Source organism: Lynx canadensis, chromosome B2 (assembly GCF_007474595.2).
Source record: "Lynx canadensis isolate LIC74 chromosome B2, mLynCan4.pri.v2, whole genome shotgun sequence".
In the NCBI taxonomy this organism is placed as follows: Eukaryota; Metazoa; Chordata; class Mammalia; order Carnivora; family Felidae; genus Lynx; species Lynx canadensis.
This window is the reverse complement of record NC_044307.1, coordinates 93,903,731-93,917,666: the sequence shown is the minus strand read 5'-3', so window position 1 is coordinate 93,917,666 and position 13,936 is coordinate 93,903,731.

The following is a 13,936-nucleotide window of genomic DNA, read 5'->3' as shown; positions in this document are numbered from 1 at the left end:
ATGGAAAGAGTTGAGATTTTGATGATTTTAGAGGACAGAGTATACTTTTAATACAGAAATGATATGAATTGTGACCAACAAGCAGACTGAGGCAAAAATATACTTTTCACTGATAGTAAAAACAAATTCTGTCATGGCACATGCTTTTTTTTTTTTTAAACAAGTGACCTTTATAGTTTTCCTATCAACCTGTGGATTTATGCCCTGTCCTGTTAAATCTTGAATAGCCTTGCTACCTATTTGTAACCAAGAGAATAAATGTTGCTAGATTTCAGGCTAGGTTGTAAAGGTGATGTAGTTTTCACCTTGTTTGTAGGCACATTTTCTTTTGGAAGCCCAGGCTATCATGTAATAAAAAAAGTGCAATTATCTTGAGCACAGACCAAAGATACAAAGTGTTCTTTTACTAAGCTCTTTTAACATGAATTCTATGGGAATAACAAATTAGTTTGAGTCACCAAATAACAATTTACCACAAAAGTTAGTAGCTTAAAATAGAAGTAGTAGGGGGCGCCTGGGTGACTCAGTTGGTTAAATGTCTGACTTCACCTCAGGTCAAGGCTCCTGAGTTTGAGCCCCGTATCAGGCTTTCTGCCGTCAACGCAGAGTGGGCTTTGGATCCTCTGCCTCTCTTTGTCTGCCCCTCCCCTATGAGTGTGCGCTCTCTATCATATTTTATATATATATATATATATATATATATATATATATGTGTAGTAGGAAGAGAAAGGGATTTTTGAACAATATGAGAAAACAACAAATCCTTGTATGTAGTTACAATGAATAAATTATTGTGGATGACTTATAATTTTATTAATTATAATTTTAATTATAATTTTATTAATAGAAATAGAGTCTGGTGTTTGAGAGTATTATTTTAGATAATTGAATTTTAGATGGTGTAAGGAGATCTAGAGGTTAATACTTGCTAGTTCTTAAGTTTAGAAAAAAAGTATGAAAAAGAAATGGATATTGAATCTGAAAATTAGTAAATCATCTGTCAGAGTAATTTTAGAAGCCATAGAGTGACTTCTTTAATTTTTGCTAAAAGAGTGCCAGCAGAAAGAGGATAGAAAAGTATATTTATAGAATTATAAGTGAAGGGCAAGCTATAGAAAATTGGAAAACAAGGGAATTTACAAATTCTTTGAAAATAAGAGAATAAAGAGTTGTAAGGAAAGATGAGTGATTACTAGGGTCAAAAATATGTAAAGGGCACTTTGATTTATTTTGCTGGTGGATTCAAGATAGAAATCCATCATGGCAAATTATCACATATCTTCAAACACATAGAAGTCTTAAAACAATGCAAGTAGAAGTAATGATGTGTTTTTGTGGTTTATTGCAACCAATATAATAATATTTATGTGCTAATCACTTTGATAGATACTGGTGTAGAAAAAAATCCTATCTTGCCTTTGGGGGATGGACATTTAATAGGAGAGAAAGATATATGAATAAACAAATCTAATAAATTACATAGGTGAGACAGTAAATTTTTGTGAGTCATACAGGAAGATACTTCAGGAACAGAATTCAGGAAAACTGAAACAAAAGTCTGTTAAAGGGATGTTATTCCTGGGAAATTGCCCAACAGCTCTACAAGTCTCACTAAATATTCGGGGTTATAACAGCATGCAGCCAGTTGAGAGGGTAGGCACGTGGCCAGAGTTTTCTAAACATTTCAAATGAATCAGGAAGATAAACATACCTCTGAGAGTGGCAGAGAAAGATTTGGGAAGGCCCCACCGTGATTCCTGCCTGAAGTGAGACAATTTCTATTTTAACCTCTCTATAGGGATTTGTAGGCACAGGAAGATTGCATCCTAATCAGATAAACAACTGTGCTTCCCACTCTGTGTGGGTGCCTGTGGGTAAATGAGTAAAAACCTTTACCTTCATTAAAGAAACTCTGCATGTCTCTTGGCGTTGCATGTGTCTTTTGGTGTTTTGAATCAATCGCTCAACTTTAACTCTTAACTCTTAAAAACTCTTTAAAAACTTGTAGCTAACAGAGAAGGGAATTTCTATTGAGCCACATATCAGGAAAAGTTTTATCAAAAAAGTGACTTGACCTGAATCTTGATAGGTAAATAGTTGTTTGCCCCTTGAGGGAGGAAGATGGTAGCTCTTTCTGGTCACAGTGTGAAATTTGCTCCTAAATTCTGAGATATCATCGCTTCTCGGCCTTTTGGCTAAAATCAAGTGCAAAATTCAGATATATCAATAACTTGGCATTTCTGTGGTCTGAAAAATGTCTAGTGTAGCTAGAACATAGGCAGAAATGACAAGTGGGACATATCGAACTTCGTTCCCTAAAAAGAATTTGACCCAGGAGGCCTTTGCAGTGATGTGATTATGTGTGGATCCCAAATTTTGTTAGAAATTCCTTAGAAGTCCAGTAGGTTGAGTACACATCTCAAAGTTGACCATCAACACGTATTAGTAGAACAGGCTAACCAGATATGATAATTTAAATATATCCCTTAAAAATGTTTCAGGATCAATCAGAGAATTATAATTAATAAGATTGCTTTTGTTCCTCTTAGGGACAACGAGCTAGACTAAACATTTTCTTTAACTCAACCTACCTTGCATATCCTATGATTTCTTTAATTGCATCCAATTATTTAAGATTATTTTGTAACTTAATAAAAACAGATACTTTGCTTTTACAGTCCTGGATTTTGATTTTTATACATGAGTAGGCATGTGTTTGTATTTTTTTCCCTTGAAACATACAAAGGAAAAGTGCTCCTGAATGGTGTATATATACTAGGTGAAAACTATCTCAATGAAAGTTTATAAAGTATTACTGGGAGAACTCTATTTAAAAATATAATGAAAAGAGAGATGTATTTTAAAAATAAGGTATTTCCTATCTTAACTAAATTAGGAGACAATACCTTGTAGCCAAATTACATCCTGCTATAAACACTTAAAATCTTTCCTTTGCTTGAGGTTTTCTTTTGCTTACAATGGCTTTAAGTGAATTCATTGTTTGATTACTTGACACAGATCATACAATCTGTGCTGAAAAGGGCAATCAAAACTGTTTTGTTATTCACCAAAGATACCTCTAATGTTCCTAGGTTAATGGTATGCAGTATTTTGTGCCTTATTACTCTATATAATATCTATTTGTACTTCAAATTCTGTATAAAAAAGACAGCCTAAGTGTATGGATTTATTAATATTGAATGCATATTCTGAAAGGAAGGAATAGGATTTACTAAGAAAGCTGAGTAGTAAGCTAAGAAACAGAGAAATAAAACATGGAAAACATCATTTATTCTAACATTTCTAATATCTCTCCCAATGTAGGAATTCCTTCTTCATGCCAAGAAGGCAGTGTTCTTTTCAGACCTGAATTTTTCTAACTAAGGTAAACCCTGTACTGTGTGTATCCACTCATCCTTTTTTGGACAGTGCTGAGTTATGCAGGGCTTCATCCAAATGGGCTAAATCCTGACTCCCTGTAAATTACAATCAGTGATCCTCTTCTTTGGAGACACGCAAAATAAGACGAAACTCCTTTTAAAGCATCATGGCATGGGGAAAATATGTCTTATTCTGATGAATATTTTTGGCCAAGTTCAACTACGTTTCCCTTTCCATAAGCAGTTGTAATGTATCATCCAATATTTTCTGAAGTACTTTTTTTCTTTCCTTCTCTTTCTCTTCTGTGTTAGGTATTTTGTATTTTATCATTTACTATCCTAGTTGTGTTTTTTTAATGTTTTTTGTGTTTTTTTTTTAATTTTAAGAGAGTGAACATGAGCAGGGAGGGGCAGAGAGGGAGAGACAGAGAGAGAAAGAGAGAGAGAGAGAGAGAATCTGAAGCAGGATCTACAATGTCAGCACAGAGCCCAATGTGTGGCCTGAACTCAGGAACTATGAGATCGTGACCTGGGCTGAAATAAAGAGTCAGAGGCTTCACTGACTAAGCCACCCAGGCGCCCCCACTAGTTGTGTTTTAATTGCAAGTTTTTTTCAAGTATTTTGTATGTATGTGTAGTAAAAATAATTCTATACATATATATGCCTCTTGATCTCTCTGCACACTCACGCACATGAGAAAATCTTTTGCTATCATGTAATTTCTCCTACTGTCTCTCAATTTCAGTCTCCTACGAGTGCCACCTTTCAAACCACTCACAACTCTGGTCACTTTCCCAGGGACATGTCCTTTTATGGAAGCTGTAGTAAGGTGGGACAAAGGAGCTGATAAGAAGGAAAAACCTTTATTGAATTTGGAATATTGAATAAGGAATTTGTCAGGTTTCGTTAGGTCTGTGTAATGAATTAATTGTTTTTATATTCACCCTGTCCAATTTTTTTTCTACTTTCACCTCAAGTTATCTACATGCTTAAAAATGATGGGGCTGTTTAGAAAAACTGAGAGAACTATTACTAAATGTACCATTGCTAAAGGGACTGTTCTTCACTTTCAGAAGGCAGTCCTTAGAAACCAAAGTATTTTCCTACATAAGGAAAATCAACAGGTGTGCATGGTGAAGAAAAATCTCATGAGGTTTGCATAGAGAAATTGTTGATGACCTAAGGCATCTGGAGCAAAGGGTAGATGAATTTCCTCTGTGTAACAGCTATTCTGATTATGTTTAAGACAAATTCCCTTTATTTGGGATTTATAGAAAATCAGAATTGAACAGGTTAGTGTTCCCAAGAAACAAGTAAGAAAATTAATTTAGTGGACCTAAGAGTCTTCATAAGACCTTATCCACTTACATATGCATATATGATCTTACGTATACATATATGATCCACTTACATCACGCTAGTGAATTACCTTGATTATAGATGTGATACATTAGCTGACGTGATGTTTTCCTCTTTCTAAAACAGTATTTATATCTATGCCTATTTAAAGCTTCTTCCTGGATTTTTTCAGCCACAAATGTGCTAGGGATACAAAAGCGAACATGATATCACTAGTTTTCTACTAAAAAGCTCATCTTCCAGTGGTGGAAGTAAGAATGTAGAGCATATATCATACAATGATATGAATGTAGAGCATATATCAATCATACAATGATATAACTTGAAACAATTGCAAGTTATAACCAGTGCCAAAATGAAAAAAAAGAGGCTGAGAACATAGATTTTTATTAGTTGGTCAGGGGAAATCTCAAGAAAATGACATTTGAGCTGGAGATGAAGAAAGAGAAGAAGCTAATTACATAAAAAGGATACAGAACATATTCCAGGCATAATTCTTCCTGTGTCCAAAATACTTAATGAAGCTCAACATGATTTCTGATAAGTAAGAGACGTTGAGAGTGGACAAAATGAAGTTTGTGAAAATATGCAGTAATAAGACCCTATAATGAGCCGTAAGAAGTACGATTTGACTTTAAGTAAAGTGCAATGAGAAGGCACTGAAAATTTTTAATTAGTAGAGAGTGAGGTGACTTGATTGAGATTTTAGAAGGTTCATTTATTACTGTCTAATACTGGACCAGAGAGGAGCAAGTGTGGAAGTTGGGAGAGAGGTTGTTTTGTGTAATGATGCAGGCTGAAAGTCTTGCATGAAGTAGGCAGTAGTAATGAAGAGGAAAAGGAGGTAGAACTTAAATTATACTTTAAAATAGAATCAGGACAAAAACACTATTTTTGACATTGCTCACTTATGTAAATTTTAATCCCAATGAGCCAAAGCCCACTCCACTATAATTTCCAACCATTAATTCTTTCCTCTGGAGACACATAAAATAAGCCTTAATCTCTCACCTCACTCCACTATCTGACACAAAACTCTGTGATACATTTAAGCTCGTGACACAAAACATTACTATTTATTCTGATGAATACATGGTGAGACAATGTTAGGACTTGTGGATAATAGTTGGGTTTCTTGCCTGAATGGACAGTGACAGTATTTAACTTGATGGGGGAGACATGAAGCAGGAAAGAGGTTGGAGGGAAAAAACAATCAAGATTTCTGTTTTATATTTGTTATACTTGTGATAACTCAATTATGATTTGGGGGACGCATCTGATTGGAGATAACAAGTAGTCATTTGTATATTCAGATTTTGAGCTCAGAGGAAAAGTTTTAGTTGAGGATATGAATTTGGAAGTCATCTACGTAAAGATAGTTATTTAAATCTCTGAGAAGTCATGATATTGCTTAGTAAGAAAATGTGGTAGGAGAGAAGAGTGCCCAGGGCCAGCCCCTGAGAAATCCAGCATTTTCAAGCAGAACCACTAAAGGAAACTCACAACATTATTTGTAGCTATCCAATTCCTTGAATTCCCATGGCCTTTATTTGTACAAAATCAGGTTATTTGAATAAAAGTAGCATCAAATAAATACATGTTTATATGTACTATAATTAAACATTTTTAATACTGTTACAGTGCAGTAACTTCATGGGGATAAATTTCAATCTGAACTACATTTTTCTCCGGCACATGCTGTATTCTTTCAAAATATACATTTCACTTCTTTATTTCAGAAAGAAAAATCTTCATCAGTTAAGTTATACGTATATTTTTTTCCATTGTTATCCATTCTGTATTTGGGAAATCCACAATTTAGAAGTTGTAGAAACTATTTTTCCCACTCTTATGAAACTTTATTTAAAATTTCTTCAATTCCCTTTGTTTTTGTTAGTTTTTCTCATTCATATATCCATGTCACATGTATTTTACTCAATGGTTATTTTCTTTTGTGTTAATTTATAATTCATCTATTTTTCTAATATTTTTTGAGCTTCAATAGCTCATATTTTTCCCTTGATTTTGTCACATTTTATCTCATCTATTATATTCCTCATTTGTCTTTTCCTTTACACAGGGAAATAGATAAATATATCAATTTCTCTGTCTGTCTGTCCTCTATCATTTTATGTATGCTCAGTCAGATTCATGTTTATCACTGGTCATGGAATCAATTGGATTCTCTGCTATTTGCAGAGATCTCCTGTGGATGAAGGGTGCATACATTCAGCTAGCTTCATGGTTCCCTACTCCACGGTGAACTTCATTTCCTTAGTAGAGCCATAGTGTTCTGCATTGCAATGGTTTCTGTCTGTATTTAACGCTGCTTAACTGAAAGGGATTGTTTATATGAGTGCTCCTGTCACCAAACCATGTGGTCCTTTTCATCTCCACACACAAAGGATTTACCTTCATGTGAGTCCCCCTTCCTTTCCTACCTTATACCTTTATACCTTCAGGGATGTTTTACTCTTCTCTGTATGTTTTCAGCACCACTGTACATCATAATTTTGAAAATAAATGCTGTTGTTTAGGAATGAACATTATGCTTATATTTTTCCCTCTTGGTTCACTTTTCATTTAATATAGTTTCAAATTAGAAGATAACTTTTTTTTGGAATTAGTCATAAGTACAACTATCTTGACTCTACTAAATGCGTGAAATATATTTTGAGAGACAGCATTATTGAGAAAATTATTCATGGATAAGATGAAAGTATAGTTAATATATTAAAATTCACAATGAAAAAAATCATTTGGAACAAATGGCACTGCTGGGAACAAATGACACTGCAGGGTCTGGATTACTAAGAGCAAAATAAATTGATTAGGGGTGGGGGAGAAAGAGCCTAAAAATGCAAGAAGTAAGGAAAGTGATTTGTAGATTACTTTGAAATAAGACCCAAATCACCGGGAATTATAAATGGAATAGAAGAATTAAGATGCAATTACTGAATAGAAAGAATAAGACAATCCTACACATAGATCATAATTTGATCTCCTTTAGCTTAAGAATCTAATTGAAAATTGCATTATAAACTTTATATGACATTATTAAATTGGACTTATGAAAATTCTCAAAATTGATAAATGGAACTCTTGAAAATTTGAGAATCATTATTAACTAATTAGATTGCTCATGTATGATTTTATTGTTTATACAGTCAAAAGGGGGGAGATTACTGGATATAGAACAAAAGTGGTGAGTGTGCTATTTTACATTGTCTTCAGTTATTTAAATTGAAAAGTTGCCAGTGAATTTTAAATGTATCACTGCCCCTTATGCTAGTGCATCTCCACTGACCCATAGCTTTTTAATACTTTGGGTAATACTTTCTCAAAGTGCATTTATATATGTGTGTTTATAGTGACTGGCACTATGAAAAATGATACAAAAAATGATACATATTTGTCATACAATGTAATATTGAAAAATGTATCTATTAAATATTCATTTATTAATTAATATTAAAAGGTTGAAAATTATATAGTGTTTCAGTTCACACTAGAATATGAATGCCCTCTTGAAGGACTTTTGTAATATTAATTATAATATTAATAATTGATCAAATAATATGAGCCATAAATATTTATATTTGAAAATAGAGTACATATAGTTTTTCTGAACAACATAAATGTTATTTTTTCCACGAATGTAAGTATATTTGTGTGTGTGTGTGTGTGTGTGTGTGTATCAGTTTCTTTTACCTGTTTTGCTGTTTGCAATAATTAATATTCTACAGAATCATGGATTATTTCTTTAATTAACTCTGTCGCATAGACTTAAAAAGATCCAAATGAAAACATTTCTTTAATTCATGAACTTTTTTTTAATCAAGTTTAAAAATATATTTTTGATTCCGACTTCCTCAGAATAAATGAAACATTGCCCACCTCTTTTTAGCATTATTTGAAACTCCTAAAACTATGAAATATCACCAGTAAAAGAAGACAATGGGCTTCTGATGTATCAAAGGAAAAAAAAATTCTTGCCTTGGATAAATGTAGGAATATAAGAATGCTTTATATTATCAAATATATTAACAGATGGAAAGATCATTTCAGTGTATGCTAGACAATTCTTTTTTTTAAATTTTATATCTTGTGATAATAAATATTCTTAACACACTAATCATTAAAAAAAGTCCTTGTCTTTATGATTTGTAATCTAAAATGTCTATACAAAAGATTATATAATAGCAATATCTTATTTTATATAAACTGGACTTCAAAGAAAAAGTATTAAAATCACATAAAATTAATTTCAAAGCTATTTAAGTGCAAAGAGGCTGAATTCATGTATATTTTGAAATGCATTTAATAAGTGTTAATTTATGTTCTCTTAATGATGTATTTGTGTCGTGTTTAAATGCTAACAGGGAGAGTTTGTGAATCCTATGAATTGAAGTTCTAAAATGCAAAAATATTCCAAATATTAAATGGAAGCTGTTCAAAACATGTTCTTAATTTATCTAACATAAAATTTAAAAAGGTGATACTGACTTTCAGTGTCACATATTATATTTTTATTTGATTATAGTTTTATTATTTAATTTTATTATTTCATCAATAAAATAATTGGTTTAATAGCCAGTTTAATTAAAATCCTGCTTTATAGGTAATCATCAGAAATGAAAAACCTATTTGTACTTATGTAAAAGTTTCATTTTTTCATCTTTTTAAAAAGATTTTATTATTTTATTTTATTTTATTTTTAATGTTTATTTTGTTATGTTATGTTATTTTACTTTATTTTATTTTATTTTATTTTATTTTATTATTATTTTTTTTTTGTGTGAGAAAGAGAGGCAGACAGAGTGCATGCAGGGAAGGGGCAGAGAGAGAGGGAGACACAGAATCTACAGCAGGCTGCAGGCTCTGAGATGTCAGCACAGAGTCTAACGTGGGGCATGAACCCACGAACCGTGAGATCATACCTGAGCCGAAGTAGGACACTTAACTGACTGAGCCACCCAGGTGCTCCTAAATATTTTATTTTTAAATAATCTCGAGACCCAACGTGGGACTTGAACTCAGTACACTGAGAGCAAGAGTCACGTGCTCTTCCAACTGAGCCAGCCAGGCACTCCAAAAGTTATTTCATCTGAATGTGCATTTGAAACCACACAATCCCGGGACAGCTGGGTGGCTCATTCAGTTAAGCATCTAACTCTTGATTTTGGCTTTGGGCATGATCTCAGGGGTCCTGAACCAGCCCTGCGTCAGGCTCTGTGCCAACCTTGGAACCTGCTTAAGATTCTCTCCCTCCTTCTCTCTCTTAGCCCCTTCCTCTCTCTCTCTCTCTCTCTCTCTCAAGAAAAAAGAAAAAAAAGATACTACATAATCTCAGACACTTTGTTGCAAATAATGACATTCGCATTTATCTAAAACTAGGATGTATAAAATTGTAGATTGAATAGATTACTAATCATGTAGAGCTATGTGACTGTGTTGGGATTAAAATCCTGAGATTTCCCCTTATTAAATATCTTCCTGTTGAAGTTTGAAGAGAAAATCTACAGAAATAAGTTTCTCTCTGTTGGACCTGGAATATTTCCTGTTTATTTCACTACTTTTGATTTTAATTTCTCAAATATTTCCAGAACTCTTAAATTGTGGCAAGATAGTCAGTTATTTCAAATAAAGAAGTGATTTAATATACCATAAAGCACATGTCAAAAATCCTTAAACACAAAGAATGAGATGCATAAGTAAAATTAACATTTAGTCCAATTAAAACACAACTTGAGTTCAGACATTAATTGTAACTATATAATGATCAATTTCCTGAATATATTTATTTAAACATTGTTTAACAACAAAAATTTCATCTTTATCATATATGTTTTGCCAGTATGCTAAAATTAATTCCTCACTGTAATCTTTGGGACTAGAGCTCAGCCTTGATTATTTATGCTTTACTATCCTCAGTCTTCTGAACTAGTGAATTGTGTTTCTCTGCCTCTTACAAGGAATAAGAAACAATAAATTATAAATTCAAGAAGCTTCTAGAATCAGAAGCATAAGTGGCAGGGTGACCAACTGGCCTAAAACCTCAATATAAACTTATGCCCACATAAAAGAGAAAAAGCATATCCTTACATGGGATCCCTAGATCGAATGCAATGAGAGGCCAGTAGAAGAATTCAGAAAGAATGCTTGATGAATTGGTGTAGGTCAGCTGAGCATTACAAGAGATTGAGCAGCCTGGGATGCTGCAGAAATTAGAGGCTGTGCTTCCTGGGGAACATTAGTGAAAATTTTAAGTAAGTGTTTATGTGTGGCGTGGATTTATGGGAGTAGGAAAGCAGCCACAGGGGGAGGGCCATGAAATTCCGCAAGGGTACTTCTCTCCTGTCTTACTTATGAAACAAGTCTTTATCTATAGGGGAATGAATAAATTATACTGTCACCCTTTCTGGTGAAAAACTATCTGAACATGTAGAAGAGAACAGAAAATAACGCACCTAAGGTAGGGGCAGGAGCATGTACTAGACTTAGAGCTACAGCAGGGAGAGGGACAGACATGCTGAGGAAGCCACACAGGGAGACACAGGAAATGGTACCTTCCAAAGATTGAGCCTCAGTAAATAATAACAACAAAGAAGGTATCTGTAATTCTTTACCCTTCTCCATTAGACTAACAAGTTTAGGTAACAAAAAACAGCAAAATAATATTGAGAGAAATACAGGGGAGAGATAAGAGAATGTAAAGAAAGCTGTCTGAAAAGCAATGCAAAGACCTAAAGCCAAGGGTAGTACATCAAAGAGATGAAAACAACAATAAAAACAAACAAAAACCTATTACAATACCAGCCCCTATCTTGACACAATGTATTTCTAGAAGCATTAGAAACCTGTGGTGCACTGAGCATTACCATATTGAACAAACCTCAAACCCAGCTTAACTCCTAATTAAATTAACTCAAATCCTCATACTAAATAGGACATAGCACAAGGGAACATGATGACATTTCCAGCCTAAAAACTGAATATCAAGCATTCACTGTTCCACTCAATATATCTAGTTTTCAACAACAAAATTATAAGACACACAAAACGTAAGGAAAAACAACACATTTCCAAGAGACAAACCAGTTATCAGAATTAGAGTCAGATATGACACATCTATTGGAACTAGCTGACAGAGAACTTAAATGTTTAAAATATTAAAGACTAAAGAAAATGATGAGCAGTATGAAAGGTCATGTGAGTAATTTCATCAGAGAAATAAAAACTATAGTAAAGAATGAAATGGAAATGCCACATGAAAATCAGTAATAGAGAAAAATAATTCGTTTGGTGGGCTTACCTCATCAATAGATTAAATACAACTGAGGAATGAATGAACTTAAAGGTAGGTCAGTAGAAATTAGTAAACTGAAACACAAAAAGGAAAAAAAAGTTAAAAACAAATAAACAGTGCACCCAAGACTATCATCCATCAAGAAACATATAATTAGAATACAGAAAAAAGAAAAACAGGGGAGATGAAACATTTGCATAAATAATGGCCAAGAATTTTCTACATCTAATGACAACTCCCAATGCATAGATCAAATTCACAGAGAGCATCAAGAATAGATAATTAAACAATTAAACAAACAAAAAACCTTACACATATCACATAGAAATTTCTGAGAATGAAGTGCAGAGAGGAAAGACACATTAGAGAGGAACAAAGATAAGTATTACAGCAGATTTCTTGCAAGCAGACTTCTTGTCGTAAACCATACAAGCCAGAATATGATGGGGCCATCTCTAAAGTGCTGAGGAGTAAAATGAAACCCAGCAAAAAATTCTTTTCAAGTTGTAATTCTATAAGCAGAATAAAGGATTTTAGTAAAAAAAAAAAAAAACAAAAAAACAAAAAAACTGCAATGGGAATAAATTCTGTAATTTCGTAGTATTGTTCCAACATTTTTTTTGGTTTGATAACTTTATGTCATAATTTAAAATATTAACATTAGTGAAAGATGGGCAAAAGTGTACTAAAATTCTGTGCTTTCTTTTCAATTCTTAAAATTAACAAAAAGCAAATAAATTATTCAAAAATAAATGGCTAGACAGTGGTCAGTTTTAGAAGGAAGATTTTTTTTATATTTTTAGTTACCACCTATTTTAATTATATGTTAAATTTTAAGGAAATCTTTACTATATGCCTTTAGCTTTGGAAGGTAGATTTATTTTTATTTTGGTGAATTTCAGATGTCAGTGGATTTCGGTGTTAGATTCTTTTTGTCTGCATATTATATGTAGTTTTAACAAGGAACTTAACATTTCACAAACATAAATTTGTATGGTTCATAGGATATGTGACATAAGTGTAAACATTTAAAAATATATACTGATTAAAATAAGTGTGGATAAGAAGGTGATTTATTAAGTACTTGTTTGGGTTCTGGGGCAAAGGTTTATATTTGACTAAGTTTAAATCTGTGCTTTACTTAATCTTAAATACTTTATTTAGAATCCAAGGTTTTTTGTTTTTGTTTTTGTTTTCATTTATCTTTTCTGCATCTTCTTCAAAACACCTACTCTCTATTGGGTGTTCTTATTTTCCTTTTCTCCACATTCTGTAAATCCAGTCAACTATTTAGTTGTTATGACATCTTCTAGATTGTGTGTGGTATGTATGTATATGGTTATATCTGTGTGTTTCTCCTCTACTTTACTAAGCTTGTATTTGTTTTGTTTGTTTTTTTAATTTTAGTTGACATACAGTGCAATATTGGTTTCAGGAGTAGAATTCAGTGATTCATCACTTAGATACAATACCCAGTACTCATCACAACAAATGCCCTCCTTGGTACCCATCACCTGTCTAGCCCATCTCGCACCCACGTCCCTCCATCAACCCATAATTTGTTCTCTATCATTAATAGTCTCTTGTGTTTTTTTTTCCTCTCTTCTCTTTTATTCCCCCACTTCCCATATGTTCATCTGTTTTGTTTCTTAAATTCCACATATGAGTGAAATCATATGGTATTTGTCTTTCTCTGATTATTTTTCTTAGCATAATAAACTCTACCTCCATCCACATCATTGCACAAGGTAAGATTTCATTCTTCTGACTGTGGAGTACTATTACATTACACACACACACACACACACACACACACACACACACCACATCTTCTCTATCTACTCATCAGTCAATGGACATTTGGGCTCTCTCCATAGTTTGGCAATT